Raw genomic sequence first — 6,000 nt, 5'->3', positions numbered from 1 at the left:
TAAAATATATAAGAAAATAAAGGATTTTAAGGTTAATAAGTTTAAGAAATTATTTAGTCTTTAAGAATAAGTAAATTAGTTTTTATAATTTAAATATATCTTTTAAGATAATCCTAAGGTCTATAAGAATAAAAAGATAAAGATTCTTATAGGAGTTAAATATCTTAACTCTAACTATAAAAATAACTAGATTATAGAGAAAAGATATCTTAAAGATAATAATAATAATTATTTTAATAACTAGGAATACTTTAAGAAATAGACTCTTATCTTAATATATAATAAAAATATCTTTATTAGAGAAGTTAGTAATAAGATAAAGTATTATTATTAATAAACTAATAAAGAACTAAAGGCCTTTTATTATTATTTTATAGATCTAGAATATTATTTTTCTTAGATCTCTTAGAATAAATAAATATACTACTATATATTAAAACTATAGCTATAGTTAATACTATATATTTACTAATATATAAAGGTTTCTTCTAAAACTTAAGTAGAAGAAATAGAAGAAGTATTAAATACCTAGGAATTTATAAAAGTAAAGATATATAAATATAATCTATTTATTAATAATTTAAATTTAAGCTTAAAATATCTATAATCTAATAACTTATTTCTAAATTAGTCTAATAGTATAGAATAAGACTAAAAGGATCCTAGAAATCTATATTTAAAGGATTTTTATAGTTCTAGATCTAATCTAAATTATAATAACTCTAAGTTATATCTAAATCTCTTTTACTTTAGAGATAAATCTTAATTATTTCTCTCTTAGAATAAGAATAATCTAAATAATATATTTATTAGAAGGACTAACTTATCTAATCTATCTAATCTATCTATTAGAATCTTTTTAAATAATTATTTTAATTATAGTAAACTAGATTATTAGATAAATAAATATTATCTATTATTATAAACCCTAGAAATAAAGATCTAGAAAGCTTATTTAAGATCTTAGTATTACTATAATAATACTTAGTTAAAAGACTTAGGAAAAGTACTAGGATTAAATTAACTCTTATAAATTCTAACTCTTAGTCTTAAGTAAGAATAGTTATTTATCTCTATATCCTAATTTATATCTAAAATAATATTAAGATATATATAAATATTAATATTTATATAGAGATAGATCTTATTAATTATAAATTTATTTAGAAATATTATTTTAATTAAACTAAGTATAATATCTCTATTCTAGAAGTAATAAATTAATAAAATATCTCTATCTATAGTATATAAACTATTTTAATTACTATATATAACTCTTAAAAAACTAAATAAAAGTTTTTATATCTCTATATTATAGTTAATAAAGATTCTTATCTATTAGGATTATTAATATTACTATTAAATATAACTATCTAAGAAATATAAATTATATTAGTCCTATAGTAGAAATAATAGTAGTTTAAATATAAAAGAAAAATAATAGAATAATTAAAATCTTATTAGTTTATAAAAGTATATAAGAACTAAGCCTATATCTTTATAATTATTAAAACCCTAGAAGAAGTCTAGCTCCTTCTAGAAAAAGAAAAAGATAAATTAATAGTAAGTTAAGACTAAATCCCTTCCGAATTACTAGTATTCTAGGATATATTTAAGATATAAAACTCTAAGATAATACTATTATAAAAAGAGACTAACTATTTAATTAAACTTAAAGAAGATATATTATCTCTATATAGTCTGATCTACCTCCTCTTATAAATAGAACTTATAGAGTTATAGAAGTATTTTAATAAAAACTTAATAAATAGTTAAATTAGACTATTAAAGAGCCTAGCTAATATATCTATCCTATTTATATCTAAAAAGAATAGAAAGCTATAGTTCTATATTAATTATTAAGGTCTAAATAAGATTTTAGTTAAAAATTAATACTCTCTATCCCTTATTTTAGAGATTCTTAACTATCTTTCTAAGACTTAATTCCTTAGTAAAATTAATATATAAGATATATATTATTAAATTTATATTTAAGAAGAAGAAAAATAGAAGATAGCTTTTTATATAAGATATAGCTATTTTAAATATATAGTTATATTATTTAGTCTTACTAATATATCTATAATATTTTAAAGTTATATCTATATTATACTTTATAACCTTTTTAATATTATTTATATTATATATTTAGATAATATTCTTATCTTCTCTAGGATCTATAAAGAATATATAGAATATCTTTATCTTATATTTAAAAGATTAAGGGAAATATAGTTATTTATTAAAGTCTCTAAATATTAATTCTATAAGAAATAAATTAAATTTCTTAGTTTTATTATTAATTAAAATAATATCTCTATAAATCTAGAATAGATTTAAACTATCTAAGAATAAAAATAGTCTATATCTTATAAAAAGATTTAAGTCTTCCTAGGATTCTATAATTTCTATTAAAGATTTATTAAAAATTATTTTTTAATTATACTACTACTTATAGAGCTCCTTAAGAGAAGTAATAATAGGAAAAAACTAAGGAATATTAAGTTAAATAACTATAAATTAAAAGCGTTTTAAGACTTTATTAATATCTTTTTAACTATATTTCTCTTATAATACTTTAATCTAGAGAGATCTATCTAGCTTAAAACTAATACTTTAGGTTTTAGAATAAATAGAATCTTTTTATAACTAGATAATTAAAAGATATAGTATTTTATTATCTTCTAGTTAAAGAAATTCTTATCTATAGAGAGGAACTATATAATACTAGATTAAGAGCTATTTATAATTATTTACTTATTTAAATACTAGTATTAATATCTTAAAGGAAGCTACTATTAAGTTAAGATTCTAATAGATTACTATAATCTAAAGCTATTTATAAATTAACCTAAGATTAATAGAAGATAAATATATTAATACCTTTCTTTTATTTTATTTAACTTTATAATATATTACTACTCTAAGAAAACTAACCCTATAGATAGGTTATTCTATATCCTAGAAGAAAAGAAGCCTCTACCTATAGAGAAGATATTAGGACTAATTTATAAGAGAATTATAGCTAAATTATTTATAAAAGTATAGTAGTTTACTACTAATATAATACTATCTAGAAAAGAAAGTAAAGAGAAATAGAGATTAGTAATTATAATTATATTAGTCTATAGAAGTCTATTACTATCTTTCTCCCTAACTATAAGTAGCTTAACTAATAACCTAGAGTTAAAGCTAAACTAGGTTTAAAATAATACTACTACTCTTATAGATCAAGAGGATCTAGGGAAGGCTATAAATAAATATAATAAAGCTAATTATTTAGATCTAGGGAATAATAAAGAAGTTTTCCTAAGTTAGGGCTATAATATAATATATTATAAGGTTTTAAGTTACTTTTAATTTATATCCTCTTAAATAGTAGCTACTATAACTATAAATAAAGATCTATTTATAAATAAATCCCTAAAAGAACTAAAATTATTAATTAAAGAACTCTAAAATAAAGATAAGATAGTCTAGAAAAGAATTAATATAACTTAGGAAAATATTCTATAAGAAAAGTATTAAAGTATTAACTCTAAGAAACTTTTATATTATAAAGGATATCTTTATATCCCTATTACTAAAAACCTAAGATAAAAACTAATTAAACTCTATTATAATAAATAACTTATAGAATATTTTAAAAGAATATATATAGAAGAACTTTTAAAAAGAAAGTTTTATTAGGAATATCTACTAAAGGATATATAAGAATATATTAAAATATATCTAATATATTAAGAAGTTAAAATATCTAGATATTATTCTTATAAAGAACTTTAATCTTTTTTTATATTTTATAGATTATTTATAAAACTAAATATAGATTTTATTATAAGATTTCTAATTATAATCTTTAAAAGAAGGAAATATAATATAATCTTAGTAATTATCTATTAACTTATAAAATTCTTTTAATTTCTTTTTATATTAATAATAATATCTATAAGAAACCTTATTAAACTCTTTTTTAATTAAATTAAATTAAAATATAGAAACCTAAAGAAGATTATTTTTAATTAAGAATCTATTTTTATAAATAGATATTAATTATAACTTTATTATTATTTTAAGATTAAACTATAGTTTTTTATTATATTCTATCCCTAAACTAATAGATAAATAGAAAGATTTAACTAGATTTTAGAAGATTATCTTAGATATTTTATTAATAAAAAATAATTAAACTAGATTTAACTCTTTAAAATAGTATAATTTATATATAATAATACTATTAATATATTAATTAATAAGACTTCTTTTTATATATTATTTAGATATAACCCTAATTTCTAAATTCGAACTCCTAATAAAATACTTAAGAAAAAGATCTCTAATACTAAAAAATAAGTAAATTATCTCTAAAATATTTATAAAGAGGCTATAAATAAGCTTTAAATTATATAGGAGATATAATAAAGATCCTATAATAAAAATTATAAGCTAAAGAACTTTAAAATAGGAATCTTTATATCTCTTTTAATAAAGAATCTCTACTTTAAAGCTAAAGAAAAGAAGTTATCTTCTTATTAAATTAGACCCTTTTATATTCTTATAAAAATTAGTATCTAGGCTTATTATATTATATTATTAGAAAAATACTTAAGATTATATAATATCTTCTCTATCTCTCTTCTTAAACTATAGAATAGCTAAAATAATAATAACTTATAAATACTAATACTAGAACTTAAAGATAAAGAAGAATAGGAAGTTAAAGAGATTTAAGATAAAAAAGTCTTTAATAAAGTATTATATTACTATATAAAATAGATAGAATAACCTTTGGAATATAATTAATAAGAACTAATAAAATACTTAGAAAATATAAGAGATATAATAACTTTATTTAAGAAAAACTAAGCTTATAAAATAGTATCTTAATAATATTAAAAACTTCTTAAAACCCCTTTAAATTATCTTTAAATTAATACTAGATAAAGAAAAGCTATACTAAATAAGACTATTTAATTAAAAAAGAGAAGAATAAGTAAAATAAAAATAATAAATTACTATAGAATTCTATATTAAGCTATAAGTATCTTAATATTAGTAATTATTATTATTATAGCTAAAATTAAAATAACCCTAATTAAAGTTATATTATATTAATATTCTACTATAATCTCTATAAAGAAAGATTAAATACTACTCTACTAAAGAGTAAAACTAATATTATTAATCTATAGATATAAAAGATTATTAAGATAGTAAGAAGATTAAGTAGAAGATAAACTAATCTTAATATTTAACTCCTTCTATTATTTAGTAATAAATATAATATATATCTCTATAGCTTAATCTATATTCTATAAATCAAAATAAAGCTTATAACCAGAAAGATAAATAGAGATTATCTTTTAAAAAGATACTAAGAGATAAATAGATCCCCCTATAGCTATAGTTTTACTTTCTTTACTTTAAATAAGTATAATACTACTAATAACTACTATAGTAATACTATTATTTTAAACTTTATATATTTAGTTAAGAATTAACTAAAACTAATATAAATTATTGTGAATTCTATAAGATATCTAAGATAAATTAGTATTAAATTAAATATAACTTAGAGAAGAACCTTATCTAAAAGTAATTTTTACTATACTTTTTATATAAAGTATAAGTAATTAAGTTTATATAATCCTAATTATAATAGATCTTAGGAATAGTATTCTTAGAAGGGTAAAGAGCTATTTTAGTAATATATCTAATATAGAATATAAAGGAAAAGTAAGTAATTTGATTATAAAAAGGATATAAGCTAGAAGAAATACTAGTAATACTTCTATTATCTCTATTAATCCTATTACCTCTATTACTATTACTATTACCTCTATCTCTAGCTTAACCTTTATCTCTAGTTATATAATAACTACTATAGTAAGAAGAATTACTAAAAATACTAGAAGTAGTAGCCTTAGATATATTAAAAAGAAATAAGATAAAAGTAGAGAGTAAGAAGATAAAGAGTTAAGAATTAAGAGCTAAGAAAAG

This window comes from Penicillium angulare, assembly GCF_028827245.1.
Source record: "Penicillium angulare strain IBT 27051 chromosome Unknown utg000004l_segment0_segment0, whole genome shotgun sequence".
NCBI lineage: Eukaryota > Fungi > Ascomycota > Eurotiomycetes > Eurotiales > Aspergillaceae > Penicillium > Penicillium angulare.
The sequence above is the reverse complement of the archived record's forward strand: the minus strand, read 5'-3'. Positions refer to the sequence as shown.